The sequence below is a fragment of the Anser anser genome (genome assembly GCF_964211835.1).
Source record: "Anser anser genome assembly, chromosome: 7".
NCBI lineage: Eukaryota > Metazoa > Chordata > Aves > Anseriformes > Anatidae > Anser > Anser anser.
The window spans coordinates 31365164-31388633 of record NC_139727.1 but is presented as its reverse complement, the minus strand read 5'-3'; the positions used below and the strand labels follow the sequence as shown (position 1 = coordinate 31388633).

The window sequence follows — 23470 nt, the reverse complement described above, 5'->3', positions numbered from 1 at the left end:
TTCTCCCAGTAGCTGAGATGCTCTATGTTTCGACTGTCAAAGGCCTGTGACACTGTCCCACCTAAAACCTTCAATCAGAAGCAGGAACTAGAACAATGTCAAATTAATGTCTGTGATGAGTTCATCACTGGAACAAAATCAAGGTCAATTTATTGACCCTAGATTTTTATTCTCTTTGCCTCAGGTGAGCAACATTACAGCTGACACAGCAAAGGTCTTCCCATATGCCAGCTTTCCTTCCACCACATTACAAACCTCACTAGCTTTTTTTCCACATTTTACAATTATTAATGAAAATAAAAAATAAAAAAAAAAATACAGTCATTACACAAGGCTTCTTTCCTTTCTTGTCACTTTCCCGTAAAGTTCTGAACGTTCAATAAAAAAAAAAAATTCCGTCATAACCATCATAAAATAGGCCATTCTGTAATCTGTATAAGCTCCACTTTTGGGACACTTATAAACATCTAAAATACAAGATCCTAAATTTCAGGTCACCAGTAAAGGCAAAATACAAAATGGTCTTAATGTACTTCTACGTAGAGTAGCTTTTTGGAAAATTTTCCAGTCAAACATAAGTTGCAGGTGACACTGTAGGAGGTTCCTACAGAACACAGGCACGGTGATGAAACGGTTCCTTCTGACCCCTTATATTGTAAGGATTCCTTACAATATAAATTTGTATATATGTAAAAATCATTAATCACCATAACAGATCACTGTCTGTAGCTTCTGAACGGACCTTTCTCCCATCTTTGGATACCATTGTTTCTGTGAAGTCTTCATGTCCCACGGTCTTTATGTTAGGGTTACTAAACAAGTTGTTCATTTAGATAAGCCAATGCTCTGGGAATCTCTACCTAGCTCCCCTAGCAAGTGATTTTCTGAACACTCTTTATGCCCCTTTATCCCAGCTGAATAATGCAGTCTGTATAAAGCTTTTTTCTTGCAATACCATTGCTAGACTAAGCACTAAAAATACCTTATATAATCACAATAGGGTTCATACGATAATATAAGCAAGAACAATAGGGATGATCTCTGTTTTGAATTGCATGAAATCATTTGACATCTGAACCGCTCAGTTTTGAACTATGTGAAAATATAATTTGACTTTATTTTTTCAACAAAACATGCTGCACACAAGAACCATCTCTGCCATGAATTAAGGAAAAAATGTACTTACATTTCAATAAACATCACAAAGTTCCCACTACAAAAGTTTTCTCTTAGGAGCTGCCTTGTAATACTAGGTCATCCATCCCACTATGAAGTTCAAAATGTATTCTTATAATTGGGTGCATATATATTCACTTATGAAGACTGCTGCTGCAGAAAGCCCTCTAATGTTGTTGAAAATTTCACATGCTGAGCTGAAACCACAGAACTTTGTTTCTTCTGTTTTGTGGGAAGCCATGTCATACAATGGCCTTTCATATTGTCATCCAGGCAGAACCTTTTCCATGACAATGAGATAACAATGCCCTTGAAGCTTTTCTTGTTTGTCTAAGTGAAACATTGAATATTTAAGAAAATGTCAGACATATCCGCAGCTTGCAGAAAGGAACAACAAAGGAGTGTTTATTATTTATTACAGTAGGACACAACTGTGATGCCAGAACTTTGTTATTGTAGATGCTCGTAAAACACTGACAGAGGAAGTTTGGAGGGATAGAGCTGTTAGTGACCTAAACAGGCAGCACTGGGGGTGCTAACCTAAATAGAGACAGGAAAACAGTGAAAGGGAAGCTAAAGAGAAGCTTTAAAAGGTGCATAAGATATGTAAAATGCAAAGGGGAGTTCAAAGTTTTGTGGGGTGCAGTACTCCACCTGAAATCTGTGCTGCATGTTTATCACACAAGGGAAGAGTGTTAATGTTATTAAATGTTATTAAATGTTAACTTGGTACAGGGGGTAACAGAAATACTAAACTAAAAAAAAAAAAAATAGGGTCTCAGTGAAGAATGAGCTCTAGTGAAGAAAGCATCTTAGGGAACTCTGTTTTGCTTTATAGCATTGCATGAGCAGAAAAGGAAGTTAAATTTATTGCATATATTATCTGGGTGTAATGACTCATTCTTTTCTGGAGGAATGCAAGCAGACTCGCAATGCACTCAAACATTACACTAAAAATATCTCTTTACCATCTACGCCCTGTCATACAGAAATATTTCTTGAAGCTTTTTTTAAAACAATGACACATATTCCTGCTCAGTTCATCAGATCAATAGGCTCTGACTGCTTCTAAAGCTAAACAGCTGCATGGGGGCCTTAATGATTAAGCCCTAGAATATTAGGTGGCTTCATGTTCTTGCTAATTTGATTTTAATATTCTGTTTTGTGCATCACACTGAACCTGATGTTTCCAGCTAACTACAGAAGAACAGCATGAGGAGGAAGGGAGGTAAATGGGGAGGGAAGTATGTATTGGTAAATGTCTGTACGGTAGAATCTATAACCAAAGGCTGTCTGATTTGGTAATATGCTGGGCTGCACTTTGTGTCTTTGTGAATTCCAGCCTGACCGTCTTTCCCCAGTAACACTGGAATGAAACAGTCTATTGATTCTAAAGAGAGGCAGTTGTCTCAAAGGTCTCCTAGACTTGTGAGAAGCATAGCCCAGGAGGAAAGGTAAGAAAGAGGCTCCAACCACCAGTATACTCCTTACTTTAAATGATTAAGGCCACAAAGGTGATCATTTGTGAGACACAAATTGGTAAGAAGCCAGACCCTCTTAAGTCTACTGCTTGTGGCATTCTTTTAAACTGTGACAGATACTGATTTGATAAGGACATGTCCTTTGAAAACCTTTTCTGTTCTGTTGTGGGATTTTTTTTCTGTTTGTTTGTTTTTGTCAAAGAAATGCCAAGTTAATCAAAATATAAACCTTTTCTGAAGCCTATGTAGTTCATCTGTCTGAATGTTAACTGACCCTTGCCATTTTCTTTTAACCAGCTTGGCATGCTTATTTCAAGAAAGCCTGGATAGCCAAGGTCCGTGTCTGCTCCTTTATGGGGATTGCTTTGGGTCTGATCAGTCAAGGACCCCAGAGTCTCTCCTCTGAGCCTGACAGCCCTAAATTCTCAAGAGACCTGAAGGCTCCCAGGCTGCAGTATGTTTCTTCCCTGGTGGTAGAGCCCCATGTTCAGTTCAGGCAACCCGAACAATGCTCTCCAGGAATTAGTTAAGGTCAATAAGGAAGAAGAAACCTTAAAGCCTTGGGAGTCAGATGGCCTAGATGTTTTGGGATTGCCTTTAAAGGAAAAAAAAAAAAAGAAAAAAAAAAGGAAAAAAAAAAAGAAAAAAAAACTGATTAGAAAGCATGATTAAAAAATAATAACAATAATGTTTTAATGATCTTTTGTGGTTATTTGTGAGGATCAGAATTTTCATTTTACATTCTAACATTATTTTTCCCTTCAAAATTCAAAATAACGGACTTTCTTTCTGTACAGAAGTTATGATAAACCAGGCACTGGAATAGGCTCCCCAGGGAAGTGGTTGTACTATGAAGCCTGTCAGAGTTCAAGAAGCATTTGCCAATGTTCTCAGACGTAAGGTTTGATTTCTGGGTGGTTCTCTGTGGAGCCAGGTGTTTGACTCCATGTTCCTTATGGGTCCCTTCCAACTTGGGATATTCTATGATTCTATGGATCCTTTCAGGGAGTTAAAACAATTATTGTCTGAACAATGCTGGGAGAAGGCTCTGTGCTCAGACTCTATTTGCAAAAAAGCACTAAATTCTGCTCATGGTGTTTTGCAAACAGGAAGCACAGGATCAGTTTATAATTTTGCCGTGTTTTAATTATAAAATCATTATTGTCACTATAGAAGAAGCCAAAGGCCTGATATGAACCCCTTTATGCCACCATATTTGGTCATGTCATGCTTATATGTATATTACGTGTGGATATCAGAAACTTATTTTTAGATGACGAATGAGACTTAGGTAGTTTAAAAATAGCCAGGGGTAAGGACTATACTGTCTTTTTAAAAGACAAAGTACAGCTGTTGCATGAGCAAACATAAACAAGTCTCTCCCTCAGAAAAACTGAGCTCTATAAATATGTAAGCAAGGTCATAAAAACAAACATACTGCAAAGAAAAATTATTCTGATTTAAGTATGTGTGTCAGCAAACTCACTGCCTATTCTGTATTCAGATTGGTACCATAAGAAAAGAAAGACATTTGGCGGCAATGTTAGAGAGTTGCAGTTCTGCAAATTTTGTTTAAGAATTTCTCCTCTGCTTTGCAGAAATGAAGTGGGAAAGCAGAAATACAGAAAAGCACTGTAACAAGGGCAGGTCCTGAAGCCAGTCAGCCACTAGCAGCAGAATTGATCAGCACTGAAAGATCTAGTAGAGAATTGATGGTTTGGTTTGGGTCCTCTGATGAATGAACAGAAGGTGACATGAACCAAATGTTGTTTTCTGTGGAAGTTTTCATTTTAGCAAATATACTTGCATTAGTTAAAGAAGAATCTATATTTAGAAAGGTGGTGGCCCCCAAAAATAACATCTCTGGAGGTTTCTAGGGTAGTAAGATACCTGAACGACCTACTTTTTCTATAAAAGTTACATGTGTTTTGGTAATCAGGTAGTAGGGTACCTTCCAATCAGTTTGTTACTATATGTTTTGACTAACCGAATGAAAGTCACTTTGATGGGCAAAACTGTTGTTTCAAGAGAGAAGCCCTATGACTTTAAAATTACTTGCAATTACAATTTCATGCCATTGTGATGTAAATGCATGGGAGGTCATGCTGACTAATGGGAGATGGCACCTGAGTCACAGAGTCACGAACTAATAAGCAAGTAATTACATGGGTTGTAATTAGCTCTTTTGGGGTATGAAAAGGGCTAAAAATGGGAGAGGACACTTTTTAGAGCCATTCCACAAGAGATCATCTTCATCTTCCTTATTTCTGAAATCCCGGAGTTTTAAATGAGAAATTGTTCCCTGTTGGAAATGATTTTTTGATTTTAGCACTAAGGTTAGTTAGCTTACTGGAGGAGGGGGAATTGCCAGGGAAACACAGCTCTATAGTAGTTTAATGTGAGGCTTTTTAGAGGAACACAAGATATTTTACTGAAACCAGCATATTCATTAGAAACTTAACTAAGCTATCATAAAGAATGAAGCAAATGGTGACCAGAAAAGCAGTATAGAAAGGAAATTAAGAGTGATGGGATTTTGAATAGAATTTATAGGATCAGGATTGCTTTTCTGACATAAAGTTAGCGCTGCAAAAGCTAATTGCTTATACACCTCCATCTAACCAAAAGGAATCCATTCCCAGTCAAACTATAAACCCCAGAGCCAGCTGAATTTTGATGCCCAAAAGAAAGTACTTATTTCTCTGAAACATTGGCTGCTGCAGCACTAGCTTCTAGCTTAAAATCCAGAGATGTCACAGCACACATTGCTAATCCACATCTTTTCTTGTCTCAGAACCAAAAATACTGGGTTTTTAGCTTGTGAGAGGTGATGAGATGCTCTTTTGAAAATATAAGTAAACCATTTTTCACTTCCAGACTGCAGAGTCTCATGTAGCCCATGAAGCTGTCAGTGACCAAAACAGTTACTTCTGACAGATGACCATTCACAACCACCTTTATTGTACCGCTTGACTACAAAAAGTTATTGTGAGGCTCACTGACAGTTTTAGTGAGAAACTCTAGTCCAAGCCCAACTGGGGAGAGAAAACCACAGACCTGAGTTTTTTGGATCAGACAAAAGACAAAAGCTTATTTACACTTGCCTACATGAAAGAGAGAGGGAGAAAGAGAGAAATGGCCTTCAAGTCTAACAAGCTGATATTTTTCATAAACTATTCAATTCAGTGTGGATATGAAAGAGTTTTCAATACTAAGTGATTCTTTTGGTGTTAAGAGTGCCTCAGGGCCTTTTCTCCTGGGAATAATGCATTTTTAATAAATAGCCTTTTCTGGAAGCAAGATGAGTACCATTTGTAACTCCAAGCAAATAGTAGTTTTAATTAAGAGCCCAATCCCCCCATGCCTTAATTTGATAGTCCACAACACTGGTTTCACTTGCATTTGTCATGTTCATTATTAATCTGCAAAATGAGCACTCACAAGACAAATGAGAGGAAAATACTCATAGGGTACATGTAATTAGCACACGACTTATTATGAATTGTGATGATCTCCTTGATAATTATTCAGGCTTACAGTTGATGTTTGGAGACAGTCCAGCCACGAGATATTTCATCAAATAAGACCAAATTCCTCTGGGAACATATAAAGACATACTGACAAATGGGGAGGCAAAAACTACAGGTTTAAAAGAAACATTGTCTAATATTTGTTAACTCATGCTTTAGCCTCAACTAATCAAAGCTGGAATTGTTTTATCTCAGGCTTCTGCAGAGAGGGCAGCCTTATGCCTCTTGGCGGTTGAAGCACTTGAAGGACGCGATGGAGCAGCTCTCCTGATGTATTGATTTGCTCTCAGAATAAAATGCAATAGACCACCTGCAGACCACCAACAGAGTGCAGTTACCTGTGAAGGGATGATAGAGCTGTGCAATAGTAAGGACTTGGATCTTAATTCCATAGCACGAAGTAGGAGCAGGACCCAGAGCCCAGTTTGTAGGAATACAGTCATGCTACAGAAAGAGGTCTCAGAGAGTCAGGCTGCCGAGAGGCCTGGGATCACCTGTCTGTGGTGGAAGAAGGGGTTGAAAGCAAAGCTCAGTATTAACATGTCCCCATCCACCTTAGCCTGGGCTGTCTTGCAAGCCCTCATTTTCTCCCAAGTAGAAGCGCTTACCCTTCTTGGGTTATTTTTTTATTTATTTATTTTTCCTCTCTCTCTCCTTTAAAATGCAGCTGAAGAAGTGTTCAGAAGACTTCTCAGCAACAAGCTGGAGCCATCAGTCAGGAGAAAGGGGCTGAGACCAGTGTGGATGCAGCCCCACGAGTACCCTGCTACCAGAGTGCCCTTGGTGGGGTGCACGCCTCTCGGAGCTAAACCATTATGAAGAGAGACCTCCAGTCACCTTCAGTCACCTCCAGCCTCTTGCAACATCTGGCCTGGGCATCAGAACAATGTAAGACTGGTCTGAAGGGTATTTCAGTTCATAATTAATTTTCTGGTATTCGACGCATGTTGTGCCTTCCCACTGGCATCCACAGAGGAGGGAATTTGTCCATACATGGTTTTGTTCCTTTGGTTGGTTGGTGTGTTCCTTCATTTGGCCTCTGCATGCTATCAGTTAACACCACTAGTGTCGTCAGCTCCAACGGTGATACAAGACCCAGGCCATTTAGGAGCAGTTAAGTGATGTCAGTCTGTGCCTTTTCTGGGATTAAGAGTAACTGGAACTGACTTTAATTTATTTGTTTTATCTTCCCTCCTACCACACTCTTAAGCACCTGCCTCATAAAATCCCTGCATAAACGATTAAACACATAAGGCCCTCAAAGCTGTAAGAATGCTACAAGATGACAAAGAAGAGAGTGACAGTAACTGTTCATGTGTCATCAAACAATCCTCCATCCAGGGCACAGAGATACGGATGAAAAAGCCTACCATCTGTCACTAGCAAATACCCAAACATTATCCAGTGGTGCAGCAAAGCTCTCTGTGTCTCCGTTTTGTGATATTCATCAGCTATTCCCACTCCATTTATTATGTACAATACATTTTGAGTGTGTAGGTTGCAATGCAATGCTGAGCCCGTAGAAGCCAGCCAACCTTTGCCTTATCTCTCACAAAATAGATTAACATTTCTCTGTATTATGGCTTATTTACCATAATTGCTTTATACATGTGTGGCCAACACTGAATTGGTTTTCTCAGGCTTCCCTTTAGAAAAGTAGACTACTGATGACTTGTTTCTCCCACTTTGCAAAGTCATTAAGACAAAATGTCCTCTTCAGTATTTCAATGGTAAATTTGCAATCTGTCTCTATTACCACATCAGTGTCGCTAAAGACATGCTACAATTTGTATTCAACCTGCATGAAAAAACTGAATGTGAGGTATTACGGGTTGTTGCATTCATGAAGCTTTTATACCTGGAGAGAGAACAATGCTCAGATTTGATTAAAATTGTATTTTCTGCCCTTGCCACATCAAACTGTTAAGCACTTTAGACATGTCCAAAGCACATTAACCTGCTAAAGCTTGGCACAGCTGCGCCTAGCTGCTTCTGCTGAAATGCTGCTAATGTTTAGTTTGCACAGCACATACTGTAAGTGACTGTGGCAGGACACCTCTGCTTGCTTGAGGATATTTTCATTTTACCACTGTAGGAAAGAAGTGGGGAGGACCTTTGGACTTGACTCTAGACTGGAGATCATGTCTCTATGTCTGGCTGCTGCAAAAGCGCCTGATGGAGCTGTTGGACAGCCAGTAAATGAATTCAATAAAGCATAAGCCAGCTTACCAAACAAATTATTGCTCTACCTCTTGTCAGAGCCGTTCATGTGCTTAATGTACTTGTAGTCGAGTGATTTCTCTTCAGTTCCACTGGGTACAAACAGCCTTTCAGGGCACCAGAGGTTTGGCAGCAAGCACAGTCTGTGAATTATAATGCTCCAGTACTGAAAGGAGGACATCGGTGCATGCAGAGCAGCCAGGGACAGCCAGAAGGAGGGAGGGCTGATGGTCTGGTCTTCTAGAAATGCAGGTCCAGCTCTCTGCCCTTCCACACAATGCCTCTTGCTTCTTACTTGGGAAAGCCATGCAGCTGTCTGTGCTTCAGGCCCTTACAGAGGACATCCACTGAGAGAGCGTGGGGCACACTGAGACCCTGGAGTGAGGCCCAACTGTTCGCACATTTGTGATGCTCCTCCTTAGCAAACGCTGCCTCTGCAATGCGCTTGCTGAATAGCTGAGGAGGCACCACTGGAAATCATCTACTCCGGCCCCAGTCAGAGCACGGTCAGCTTCAGCAGGCTGCTCAGGACTCTGTCCTGTCAGTCCTTGAATATCTCCAAAGATAGAGACTCCACGCCTCTCCAGACAACCCACTTCAGTGTTAAACAGGAACCCTGCTAGCAAGAACCAGTGTTAACAGCAGTGGCTGAGAAGAAGCATGAGACAGGCCTGGGCTTCTGCCCCTTGGGTTTTCTTCTTCAAGGCTGGTATACCATCAGGCTGGTATCTTGACACTTAATGGTAGTAGTATATTTTATATGTTGGTCACTCCTCCTAGGAAAGAAAAAAAAAAAAAAAAGACAGAGAGGGAGGGAGAGAGAAACTGTTGGTTTTAGTGAAGATTACAGGAAGATGAAAGTTAGATTTGGTAAATAGTTTTTTAGAAATGAGTAAATGATATTTTTTTCCTTAAAATTTATTACTAATATTTATTCCAATCAGTTTTCAGTATTTTGATTTTTCTTCGTCATTTTTCTCAACTAGTAAGAGCAGAATGCATAGTTGAAATAGAAATATTGTCGTCTGCACAATTTGTAAATTCAAAAAATTTAGCTAGCTTTGAAAAGCCAAACATAAGGTGCAACTTAGTGGTTCTGATTGGAAAGTACAAAGGATTTGAAAAGCCATAGAGCAACAGAAGGACTAGAAAACATGTGGGGGCAGAATGGGGGAGAAAAAAAGTCACAGGAAAAGCAATTTGATTAATTTCTTGGTGATCTAGAATGACTTTCTTTGTAATATTTTGAAAAGGCTGAGCAATTCTTCCTTTGGAAGATGAAAAATTACGTCCACAGTGTCTGTCTCCCTGCAAAATCCCTAAGAAAAACCCAAGCATGCAGTTTCATTGAACTCTAGCAGTAGGCAATGGTGTTTTCCTTCCACATACTGTCTGTGGGAAAAGGTAAGAAAAGTCATCTCGGTTCCTGAGACAGCAAAGGAGGCAAACAGGGCCTTTGAATCCCATGGAACATGTAATGACCATATCTGAGAGGTGATTATGCAGCAAGCAAGGCAGAGAGTGTCCACTGAATCACTGCCAAAGTAATGACAAAATAAATAAATAAAGGTAAAAGGTTACAAAGACAGAACTGGACTCATTTCCTCCTTGAATGTGAGGGAACAGGCAGTAAAGTTAATTAACTGCTTCTGAGATGGATGGGCTCCACAGTGTAGTCTCCCAACTGTCAGGGAAGTCACCCTGCTCAGCGTTTGTTCAACTAATTGCAATTAGCAAACAAGTGATCTTTCTCATCAATTGATTAGGCTTCCTTAGTGTCAGGGTAGTGATGGCTACCTGACTTTCCCTGTGTTTTTTTCCCCGTGCTTTGTTGATAGTTGCCTCATTTCAATAGTCACTGAGCTATGCTCCCATCCCTTCAGTCAGCAAAGGAGCCTCCTTGGGCTTTGCCACACTCCAGGCAACAATTGTCAGGTATGAAGTTGCTGTCCAATGTGGAAGTGGTGATTAGTGAGATTATCTTGCCTCAGAGGCCCTTGTAGGGATGCGTGGATCACTTACACTGAGACTGTGAACCTCATATATTGACTGAGGATATTTTCTATTAACCACTACTAGAAATAGTGGAGAAGACTCACAGTAGAAGAAAGCCAAAAATTACACTGCTGCTCTGAAGTGTTTAACAGCTCATCTGTCAGTGCCACATCAGGTCTCCAGCTCCTCTGTGTCAGTGCTGCTCCATGGACTTAGGTTGCACACTCTCACATCAGTGAAGCATCTGACACCATGACAGCTTGTATTCTCTCTTCCGCTGAGCACATTTTTGTCCATTAAAACTGATAATGGATTATAGATTGAGATCAAAATTCCTTATCAGCATTAACAACTCCCTTAATTACAAGCTGATAAGCCAAAACCAAATCCCACCACTAACGTCAAGTATTATACTGAACAAACTGTCCTTTCCAGGGAGAACTGAGGAGGATATATTTCCAAACATTGCTCTCTGTGACTGTAAGTAAACATGTAAAGACAGCTTTGATAAAGAGCTTTATCATATACCCTAAAACAGTTTGTCACATCAACTGTAAATACCAGGATGCTGTATTTTATGGTACCAGGAGCTTTATACGTAAAAAGGTAAAAACTGCTTGTCTGTAGATGCTCTAAAATCTTCTGTAAAACTTAGTCTATGAATTCTGTTGTGAGGCAGATTTCATCCTTACTGAAGTGTCCACTGTTTAGTGAAATTCCAAGAAAAATTTAAGGTCTGAGTCAGAAATCAAACGAGAAAAATATTTTTCTCATTTGTTACATGCGATCACCACATTCACCAGCTTTATATTATTGTCACACACAAAGTCATCATGTCTCATCTGTCTATATTTACTCATTTATCACGTACTTAAAATCATAAGTATGATTTTAAGGAGCCTACACTCTGGCACAAGTTCCTTAAAGTCTCATGATTGCCAGCTCATGTCTAGAGATCTCAGTACAAGACAGCAGGTAAATGTAAAACCAAACACTGCCATGCCCTATACAACTATCTGTGTGTATCCATTGCACACTTTACACATCAGTTCTTAGCACAAAAATTAGGTAATCCTTTTCCATTCAGCTAGTCCACTTCAACAAAGATCTATAGTGAACTCTATGGACTGTCAAATCTGTTTCATTACAACACTTTTCATTTAAGGAAAAAATGCCTTTGCTCATTTCAACTCTCAAAGCAGATTATCTTTACTCAACGTGGAAAGCAGTAATGATGGACTAGGAGAGGAATGAGGACTGGCTTCTGTATTTCAGAACAAATGTTCTCTCTTCATTCCTGTCCCGCTCCTCAGCCAGTCCATTCACCACGCTGCTATCGAATGCGTCTCAGCCCAGAGACTCTCATTTACTGTAGCAAATGAGCCAATAAATCTAACATGTCATAATCCAAAGCCAAGCAAAAAACACAGGCCTGAATCTTCCACCAGAGTAAATCTGCACAGCTGGAGTATATCCTCTATTCAGTTTTGATTAATATCAGCTGAGGATATGACCAAATTAGTATAGATCTTATCACTAAAGCTGTATTGTGGAATTTATATGGGTTGGTGTGTTGGTAGGTTAGAAGAGCTGGTCATAATGCATATCAAAACTGGGACCTCTTCATAATGACACCCTCTTTTCTTCTTCCTGTAAACATCAAATGGGATCTTGTCTCTCTTATTAATGGGATCTCTTATTAATGGGATCTTGCCTCTCCTATTAACATGTCCCCTGTCCTTGTAGACATCTAAGAACAAATTCCAGGGAATTCACAAGGCTCTGAGGACCTACTGCTTCAGCCTGGACCAGACTTCAGTTATTTGGTGGGGGGAAACTGCATATGAATGAAAATGTGTCTTGGGAAGTAATTTTTTTTTGCTTTGAGTAAGCAGGGAAATAAAATTTTCTAGATAAAGGCAGATCTACCTGCCATATCCCTTCCCAATGTCCTTTTCCCAGTCATCTGGGACTAGTGTCCCAGGCCATGTGCTTCCTTCTGCTAGCTTCTCCACCTGAAGGTAGGAGAAACACAGCACAAGTCATCACAGCAGAATAAATGACTCCACAGATTCTTTGTGTCTGCTTATAATCAAACTCTAATTGCTACAGCCAAGGGAATGAGAAAAATATTGTAGTAAATAGGTCAGGGAGAAAATGATTTCTTCTGAAGATTTCCTACTCTGTTTGAGTAAAGCCTAAATCATGATCCTGTCATTCTTCATGTGATTTAGCTTCTGGAAGTTCTTTACATCCTGGAGCTACAATGTCAGCACATCCACATATGTTCACATTTTCTCTGCAAAACTTTGCTGTAGTTGCTTCTTGCCTTCATGCTGGCTGCCATACGCAATCAGGCTGCATTGAGGATGAAAGGTATTTTTAAAAAGGGAGAACCTAAAAATCCATTGAAAGTCTCTACTAATCTCCCCTACACTTGTGTTACAGCTGTGCAATAATTTCCTGGACTCATTATTATGGAAACATTTTGTGGCCATATTATGCAGTCCAGCAGTTACCAACATCGAATCCTCATTCACTTGTAAATGATACATCATCTCCATTTCCACATGCATAAGAAAATGATTCTATTAATACGATTACAGTTCTGACGTTTCCTAACTAAGGCAGCCTGTCACAGCATCTGCAAATCCCAGAAAAATGTGCTGTTTCTCTTCATTTTCACACATGTAATCTGCTTTAACTCTATTGTTTGTGTTCTAGCTTCCAGAGAGTGGTGTTGTGTGGAGGAGGAATGCGGGTGAGATGAAAAGTTGAGGACAGTAACAGCACCTGTACCCTATCAGATCAAGAGTCGCTCCAGTCAGAGTCCTGTAGGTGTGGTAGGTAGCAGAAACCTAGGGAGGAAGCAGAAAAGGAATGTGTAGGGACATCTTTCCAACAGTATAGTTTCAGTTTCCCATGTAGACTTGGAGACTTTCTGTGTTGGAAGATTCATTTGTTCTGTCATGTTTAATAGTTATAGTTAAACCTTTCTTCCACCGAACCTGTTCAAATTATTTCAAGATCATCTCTCCTTTTGTCTTGCCTTCAGCCTGGAGTAAAAGTAGCCTTTTTCTCCAGCTGAAGAGATCAAGTCTATTTAATATCTCTGTATACAGAAACCATTTGATATCTGTGATCATCCTTCTCTTTTTCTTTGTACTGTTGCATACATCCTCTTTCAGATAGGGGGACTGTTAAATATTATAATGAATATTCAGACAATATTCCACAGTGACGCTTCTCTTGTCCTATTCTTTCATTGGTTATCTTTTTCTAATACTTCATACCACTTAATTTGTCGTTTGTAAACAATCAGACTGAACATCAGTAATTTGTTCTCTTTAATGTTGGATGCAGGACTTGAATGTGTACTAAGTACATTTGTGGACAATATTCAGCTGGGAGGAGACACTGACTCCCTCGAGTGAAGAGAGGCCTTATAGAGGGATCTTGACAAATTAGAGGGCTGGGCAATCACCAACCACATGATGTTTAACAGGAGCAAGTGCTGGATTCTGTATCTGGGGTAGGGCAACTCTGGATATATGTACAGACAGGGGGATGAGAGCCTGGAGAGCAGCCCCGCAGAAAGGGGTCTGTGGGTTCTGGTTGATGGTAAGATGAGTATGAGTCAATATGAGTGTGCCCTGGCAGCCAGAAGGGTTAGCCATATCCTGGGGTGTGAGCAAAGCATTGCTAGCCAGGTGAGGGATGTGCTTGTCCCTGTGCACTGGTACAGCCTCACCTTGAGCACTGTGTCCAGTTCTGGGCACCATAATATAAGAAGAACGTAAAACTATTAGAAAGTGACCAAAGGAGAGCTAAGAAGGTGGTGACAGGTTTAGAGGGCAAAAGGTATGAGGACCAGCCGAGGTCCCTTGGTTTGTTCAGCCCAGAGCAGAGCAGGCCGAGGGGAGGCCTCATGGCGGCCTGCAGCTCCCTCACGAGGGGAGCGGAGGGGCAGGCGCTGAGCTCTGCTCTCTGGGGACAGCGACAGGACCCGAGGGAACGGCATGGAGCTGGGACAGGGGAGGGTCAGGCTGGGGGTTAGGGAAAGGTTCTGCACCAAGAGGGTGGTCAGGCACTGGACCAGTCTCCCCAGGGCAGGGATCATCGTCCTTAGCCCATCAGAGTTAAAGTGTTTGGACAATGACCTCAGATAAATGTTTTTATTTTGGGGTGGTTCTGTGTGGAGCCATGAGATGAGTGTGATGATCCTTGTAGGTCCCTTCCAACTCAGGCTATTTTATGAAAACACTATGGTTTCTTTCTTGAATAGTAATTTCAGTTTCATAGCCCATCATAGTGTTAAGGGCTTGCTTTTTCCGTAACTATGCAGTCACATTATTAACATTGAATTTCAGCTTCTTTTCCAGACCACTTAGAAATATGCTGATGAGCACAGATGCAACACGACTCCCCTGGTGGCTTCTCCACAAGAAAGCAGTCCATTTCCTCCTTCATTTGTTTTTTTTTATCTTTTGACAGCTAATTCAAGAGAGAACACCCATGTTCATCCCATGACACCTTAGCCTTTGGAGAGATGCTTCAACAAAAAGGTTTGGAAACTGGAATATACTATATTAATTGTGTCACTGTTCCCTGAGTATTGTGAGACTTAAGGTCTCTCACAAAAAGATGTTTTAACTCTTACCTAATTAACTCATGTATATATAATTCTTTTATTTATTATAACTTCCTTCAATTTCCCTGCCACAAACTGAATACTAGTTTGTAGCTTCCTAAGATAAAGGAAGAGTTTTAGATTATTTTTTCAGCAACTTAAAATATTTTCAATTTATCTTGGCTTTTCCAAATTATCTTTAAAAAGTAAAAATAATATTTTAAAACATTTTTAATATCAAAACATCCCTTTGCATAATGGGAAATAAGTGGCACATTCACCACACTTGAAGGATACACATAGGATAGTATTATTGAAATTAAATTCATTGATATCTCCTGACACAACAATGAGAAACCCTTCCCTCTGCCATTCAGTTTCACCAAACAAGTGAAAGTCAAATAGAGAGGAAAAAGAAAAGAGGAGGAAACACCTACACTTTCTTTTTTCTTTTTCTTTTTCTTTCCTGAATAGTTCCAATCCTAACCTATCTTCTGTTCCCATATAAGAATCTCCTACCACTGCAGAGAATGGCGAAGGTTATTATCAACTAGGAAAATGTGCGATGCCTTAGAAAGTTTCTTGGAAAGGGACCTACTCCCAAGTTCCTTTCTGTCTTTGAAACTGCTTGTTACTTTTGGAACAGCACTTTGTGATGTCCTTGAAATGACAAATCTATCAGGCATTGGAAACTATTTAGAAACCATCTTTACTAGCTATGTAAACAGAAAGTTGATTCCTTTTGCTCAAAGCTATGTAAAGAGGAAGTGGGCAAGGAAAGTAAGAGCATTTCACAGGACTAGAGCAGAAGTCTCAAGACCCATGAACACTGGAGCGTTGCACAGTGCTACATAAGGTCTTTTTACATTGCAGCATCTGTTGTCCTGTGCCTTGGGATGCTGCAGGCACTGAGGGGATGCAGTGTCACTCTCCTTTAAGCATAGTGTTGGTCTGAGGCAACCACTTCACTTTCCTGATTTGTCTGCAAATAAGAGAAGGGCAAAAACGTTTTAGGTGAGGGCAAGGTGAACTTCAATACTGCTTTGTTTCAGAACTGCTTTCTTGCTTGTCCTTTATACTCCCCTGCTCTGTTGATATTTTTCCCTCAGCCGTAGCATGAATATCTCATTTTGACTGCTTATTCCCTGAAGCTAAAATACAAACCCTGCCTTCTTGCCCTTGTTCACCTCCCAGCCTTGCTGGCATTTCTCTCTTTTTGCACAAATCTGTACCAACAATAGCTGCTCCATCCTCATATTCCTTCATGTCTACCTCAATGCCTCTCAATCTCTCCACCATTGAATGTCAATAATGACATTCTTTTGGCATTCCTCTTCTTTTACATTCTTTCTGCTGCTTCTATCCCTCAAGAACTCACTAGTCTCTTCTCCTTTCCTACCCACTGCTGTAATTATAATTTTTCCAGTCTGTCAGTTACACCAGTTTCAATGAATTGTTTGTTTGCTATACCAAGAAACACTATTTTCTTCCCTGTGCCTTATATGAGACCTATAATTACCACAGAGAACTGACAGTCAGCAATTCCTCAAAACCCCACAAACCATAAAGTAGGAAGATTTAAACAGGCAATAATAGCTAGAGTTTTTAAAATATTTATTGAATTATTCATTATGAGGATGGAGTCATGAGGGCTGGGGGTGGCAAAAGCCAAATAGTTGAGGATAAAGACTGAGACTGATATCAGGCTGTGAATGAGGTAATGAATGCCATATTTGACTTTCTTTCTCCACCAGCAATCATATACCAGCTCTACACAACGTGCCTAACACTGATCTGCACTCTGTTCATTCCTGCCTCCATGTTCTGCCCTGACACTGGTGGGCCACACACAAAAACAGGGCTGGAGCTATTTTTTTTTTTTTTTTTTGTGGCTGAAAGTAGTAAAATAGTATTTGAAACTTCCTCGTGCAAAGACATGCTGCTTAGGATGGATCATGTTGGCCAAAATCCTACTAAATTCTGGTTTGTAAGCTTAGTTCTTGATTAGAAGAAAGAGAGAAATACAAACACTTGCATGATGTGTAACAGTAATCCTGAGAAAGGAAGTCTGGATGAAGAACTAGTCCAAAGCTCATTTTATCTAATAGGCTCCAGAGCAAGCCATCAAATGGGCATTGTGGTTACATTAATTCCTCCTTCTTACAGCATAATTTGTTATAGTACGGAATCACTCTGACCCTCGGTCTGGGACTGTCCTCCATGCAGTCTTGAGGGACTTGGACATTTAGAGACCTTAAATTAAGGCAGCATGACTCCCCAAATATTGTCACATGAAAAATATTCTCTTAAATCTTCAGGGACTTTTTCACTTAGAGAAGAGAGTAGTTGATAAAATCAACACTAATACTACATTGCTCCACTTTGCTCTTAAAAGAGAAGTCCTAATTAATTATAGCGTGAAGCCATCTTCATTTTATCATGTCTTAATATCTGTCAGGAAGTTGTAAAGACAGTTTTTATTATTTTTTTTTAATGTGGAAAAAGAGTTAATAGTTTATAGGAACTTAATAGAGACTATTCCACCTGGCATACTAAATAAGAGAAGAAGAGGCATTCTGACCATCTCAGTATTATTCTTGCTTTACTACTCTGTAAGTGAAGAGGCTTAAATGATGCCTAAAGATAGTGGCACAGGGACATCTCCAAACCCATAGCTAGAAATTTCTAGATGTGAATATGAGACAGATATGAGAATAGATACTGAAAACATCTGTATTGACTGCTCTCTCCTCCATAAATTAGCAACAGTAAACAATAAATTAGCTTTGAGGGATGCTTGACAGCCCCAGAGATGAATACAGAGCAGCCTAGGAGTTAAAAGGGTTGTCCAAGGTTTCAGAGGTTACCTTCTCCTTTTCACTCCCACACCCTGCAGCCAAACAATGAAGTTGCTCCAAGACACTCAATGCCAAGAAAGAGACAATGTTTTATCTGAAGCAAAAAATATATATAGCTCTCCTCTTGCAACACTCTCCCCAGTTTCAGGCACAGCTGCTAATAATAAACTCTGCAAAGCAAGTATTGGGGTTTGAAAGGGAAATGACAAGAAAGGGAATGAAAGGAATGGAGCCTTTGACGGTTACTTGTCCCCAGAGTGATTTGCATTTGTTTTCTGTGCTGGGAACAAGCAGGAAAATCCAGTAAAGTCACAAAATACATTGTAACCCCTATGTCAAGTTTCTGTGGAGATTAAAGTTAGCATTGTTTTTTTTTTCAACTTCCTAGACCTAGAAAGATGTTTTCATCAGTGTCTTTTCTTTCTGAGGCTGGATTTTTTTGGTTTTGGTTTCCTAGATGACCTTTAATTTCTAACCAGTTCCCTGAATAACAGTCATAATTACTGTAGAATCCTGGTTTCCCATTTCACAGGTGGTACATAACAAAGCTGGACACATGGAGATCAGCACGTTGACCAGCACACTGATTACTCTTGAGACTTTAATCTCAGAAACGCTCAACAGCCTTAGTTAATATACAGTCACTGTGTGACCCCACAGCTCTCAGTCTCTGTAGCAAATCCACAGCCTACAGACAAAGAAGTATACATCTGTTAAATAAAGCACAGTCACCAACTTTCACACCTAAAACATGACTGCAAGGACCTCGTTTCTTTTAAAGAGATTTTAAAAGAGAGAGAAATCTATGTCTTTTAGGAATAAAAGCTAATTTGGCTAAAAGGGAACAAAGAACAAACTTTCCCTTGGGCAAGGTACCCTGTAATATATCAGCCTCTTGCAGTTTGCCTGCTTACAGACCAGTCGCAGGGAAAGACTGGTCCTGCTGCTCCAGCTGCTCCTGCTCTCCTGACTTCCAGAGGATCACACATGGGTGATAGGTCTTGATCTCATGGTGGAGGGGAAGGTAAGCATGCAAACACTGACAGCAGTGCAGGAAGCACAGAAACTCTCTGGCTCTTGCTGCTGGGCTTCTTGGGGCAAACTGGGATGAGAAGGAGTCCCCTGTCCCTTGTGTTCTCTAGGAACTACCTTCTGACACATTCTGGACACTGGGGACTTTCCACATTTGAATGCGAGGCAGTTTTTCCTTCCTGTCTGTCTTTCAAAGCCTGTCGTGGCAGCTGAAATAGAAAGCTTCAGTTTCTCCCCCTTGGCTCCCTGAGAGTAACCCTGGGGAGGCTGCCACATCCTCCTTGCCTCAACCCTGGGCTCCACCACAGCTCTCTAGTGGGGCTCTCGTAGCCCAAGTTCACCACTACATTGTCACCCCCCCCTTGCAGACAACTACATTCTGCCTCAAATCTGTAATACTCCTGTTCTTCTGCAACATGCCAGCCCTTCAGGTAAACCCGGAGCCTCCTAGCAGCCAGAAAAACACCTTGTCCTGGAAAGGGTCCAGCTCCGTGCAGGCCTGCAGCTCCTGCCCCAACAGAGCTGCAGCCATGGTCCTCGGTGCCCGCCTGTGCCAGGGGATGCCCCAGCAAAGAACACCACCACGTCTGAGATACTTGATCCATGCAGGCAAACCACGCTGAAGAAGGGAAAAACCAGAAGGTGAATGCTGTCTTTCTGTTCCCTCTCCCTCTTCACTCTGGTCCAGCCTGCTCATCTTTCAGGATGTTGCATTATAAAAGCAAATACCTGGAAGCTCAGCATGAAACACATCATCTTTCTGGTATACGTGATCACTAGCACAAGCCCCGAGCTGGCTGTTGAAATAGAGATTTTCTCAGACAGATCTCCCAGTCTGTTTCATGCTTTTTTTCTAAAGAATAGCCTCATGCATTAGGTTTTAATTGTCCCCCATAACAACACCGCTGTTTCCTGCTCCAGACTTTTTCTTTCTGTGCTCATTTTTTTCTCCTCCCTACAGTTGCAAATGATACCTACCCACTGAGCTCTGCAAAGAGAAGCATAATGGACTGCTGTTCAGCTTCGTTCTAGAGATAAGCAATGAGCAGGGTATATGCCAAAAGGAACAACCTTGAATTGTCTGAATTGGCCACATTACCTAAGAGTCATTTTTAGGAAAGTCTGTCGTTCAGGGTCAAGCTGAGTTCACACGCTGCAATTCGCAGAACTGGTGTCATTAAAGGAAAGAATTCCTGCTCTGCCTGCGCTCCACAGTGAGCCAGCAGATTGCCATCCTGGCGAGGCTCCCAAGGGACAGGCTTCAAGCAACCACTTTGGGTAGTTCATTAGACTTTTACTATGAAATAAAATGACAGAGTGATAAAGAATGTACAGTTATCTCTTGCTGCTGCTGTATCATTGGAAGTGTTTCTTTGCCTGTACCTTACACAGAATAAAATGTTGTTTCAGAAACCTCTTGTAATTGATGTAGGATACTGACATTGAAATTTGATTTATTTAAAGAAAAAAGAAATTCCAGTATGTGACCTCCAGAAATACTGCATAAAGATTTCTCTTCTAGCTTTCAAAGTTTCGATTTGACTCTAAATTCCAGGGTGATCATTTGTAATGCAGAAACCTCTCTATGTGATTAGGTTAGCTCCACCAAGCAAAACTGCAATTTAGGAGGTCACAGACAAAAAGTACAGGGAAGGAATTTTAAAAATCCTTTCCTCTCTCTGTTAGAATTCATACTTTTAAAATCTAGGGAAGTTGTGTGTGTGTGTGTTTTGTTGTTTGTTTTTTTGTTTGTGTGTTTTTTTTTTATAGCCTTGAGTTGTGATTTTGTAAAACTCCAAATTCAGGAGAAAATTCAGGTTAGATCTTCAAAGACGCGTGACAAGATAGAAAACAGCTGCTCACTGAAGCTCAGTTTTCTGCCAAAATGCTGCCTTATGACAAATGCATCGTCTTTCAAAATCATTAATCTGTCTAATATAAAAATATTCTATAACACCTCTTTATAGGCTCAGACACTAACTTCAGTGGTTTTTTTTGGGGGGAAGAACATTTAGGAACTGCAAGGAAGCCATGACATAAGGCAATCAAGACCGGATTCTAAAAGCTAGAAAAATGGAAAAAACAAAAACAAAAAAAAAACCTGTTTTCAAGACTGGAAAGCTTCTGAAATAATGGAGGACATGTAGAAAAAAAAAAAAAAAAAAAAAACTCTAGGAGCAAAAAGGCAAAGGACTAGAAAATACATTCAGATTGTTAGTTTGGGTTTTCAACAACAGAATAGCAAATTGGTCATTGCTTTTGGTATAATACCATCTGTCAGTATATACATATACATTTAAAATAGCTTGTGTATCTCACCTTTCATATGTTCTTCTTTAGAGCTGTCCATTTTCAATCTAAGGACTTCAAAGCATTAGGTAAAAGCTACCTCATTTGTAATACCCAAGGAAAGATGCAACAGGCGTATGAGTAGTAGTTGACCCACCTAGGTCTGCCCTGGCTGATCTTTATAGTTCCTTCTGGTTTTGCATCTCATCCAAAGGTTCTTGTTTTATTTTATGTCACAGTACCAAATGTAATTCTTGCTGTGGGAACGTATGGTCAATGAGAACTCTTCTTCTTTCCCCACCCCAGTGATGTCTTTGGTGAAGGAAGTTTACTTGTAGATGTAATATAAAAATAATATTTTTGGTGATTTTTTTTCCCAATGTAATATAATGTAATTCTGTTTTCAATCAACTGCTGTTGGTTCTTTTTGGATATTTCCCAGCAACCCTATGCCAAGTCCCAAAAATGTCTCAGGGCAGGAGTTAATATTCTCCCATTTGTTTGACAAATAACAGTCAGAAGTCGTTGGACGAATCTTCCAAAGCAGTTTACCAAACCAAGAGAACTGAAAACAATTCATTCCCGAGAGGATTTTGATTTTGGCTTTAAAAACGTAACAAGAGATTTTTGTTTTCAGTTTTTCCAGGGCAAGGATATTCAGTCCAAAAAAAATAGATAAGAAACTAAAACACAACTAATGTCCTTAAGAAGTCAACAGTCACATCAAAATGCATGGCTAACTCAGCTCTTGATTAAGGTCACGTGAAACTCATGGCTCCGTAACTAAGAGCTCTGGGCAAAAGCAGAAAACTTTCTAGAGGTGTTGCCAGCTGTTTTGTAAACCCCAGAAAAAAGTGCACTTTTCCCAGATTAGGCAGCAGCATGTCTGCTAGTCACAGAAGTGCTTACAATTCAGAAGTGTCTATTTATGTTGCCCTGTGACTAATTGCATTATACATACCTTGCAGGGACCAGGCAGCAGCTCCACACCCTGTCATCTCTCTTGTAAATCACAGTGCTCAAAACTGAAAAATCCTTTTCTTACTGTTTCTTTCTTTAAATGAAGTTGATTTCTTTTCTTTTTTTAAGTAAGAATAAATACTTATTTTGATTAAGAACAAAATACGAAGTGAGAGAGAACTGAAGTGGAGATGGTCTGGAGACACAGACTCAGACAGTTTAGAGCAAAACTAAACTGCTGGATATAGAGGAGAAAATTATGGTTTGCAATGGGCAAAAGAATCTGGTTCACTGAGGTCACCCTAGTCAGGTGATGTTCCAGTACCACCAAAAAGGGTCCTTGTGCTAATGGCCATGAAAGTCCTCACTCAAAGCTGAGGTTTGGGATGGGTGTTCCAGGACTCTCTCCCCTTCTCCCCATTGCCAAACCACTCGTTTGAGGCTCGAGCCAGTCTACCTTTACAAAATACTACAATTTTGGAAAAGGTCCAGAAGACAATGAGAAAAACTGCTGAAGAGAATAAAAGTAGGTTTTTCTTTTTTCTCAGGCTATTATTTACTTAGCCATTCACAGCACTATGTCAGTGCTATGGGAATACACAGGACTTCATGTGTGAATACCTTTCTTGGGCTCTGTCCTAGAAGCCTCTTATTTCCTGAAAATAGGCCAATGGACCTCTTTTTGTTTTGTGTTTTGTAGTAAGGATGATGCCCAGCCCACACATTCAACTAAATTCACCTACCCTGAGTGCTGTGCTCCTGCAGCCCTCATGGCAGGGAAAGCCAGGGCTGTCCCACTGTGATGGGGTGTGATAGGAAGGCAAAGGGTCCAAGCAGGGACCCTCCATGGCTGCCACCGCTCCTCAGAGCCATGCAGACCCCAGGTGAGTCCATGAGCTTGTTTCCCTGAAGGAAAACTAGAGCAGTTCAGCTACAGAAGTGAGCTGTGTAAGCACGCTTCCCAGAGCCACCAGCAGCAGAAGTCCATGACTATTTCAGCTGCTTCACAGCCTGATGCCTCTGACCCCAGCCTACTAGCACTGTGAATGCTCTAGGTAACACATGAAAAAATCAGAGTATGGGGAGAGACCACTGTGTTATTTCTTATACTGAAAGCCAACAGCTAGCCTTGGCATAAAGAAAAACTGGTTGCTTCCTCACAGATGTCCTACCATTTTTTTTCTGTGTTTATGGTCTTTTTCCTTCACCCCCATGGGTAAAAAGGACCTTGTTTCTTTGCACTTAGCATTAATGATTCATGTCTCCAAGGGCTGAACTGGAAAATTTCCTAGATTATAC

At 40.5% G+C, this 23470-nt stretch overlaps 1 long non-coding RNA gene across 2 annotated transcripts in view; it reads left to right on the top strand.

The window, feature by feature from the left end:
- Positions 1-23205, top strand: part of LOC310902156 — a 30292-nt gene extending 7087 nt beyond the window's left edge. The window contains exons 1-3 of one of the 2 annotated variants that reach the window (XR_014586523.1): positions 2517-2630; positions 3455-7075; positions 14897-23205. This is a non-coding gene — a long non-coding RNA (uncharacterized lncRNA). Of the gene's footprint in view, positions 1-2516; positions 7076-14896 lie in introns of those variants that run through there. The other variant, XR_014586522.1, reaches the window with a different exon arrangement.
- Positions 23206-23470: the final 265 nt, after the last annotated feature.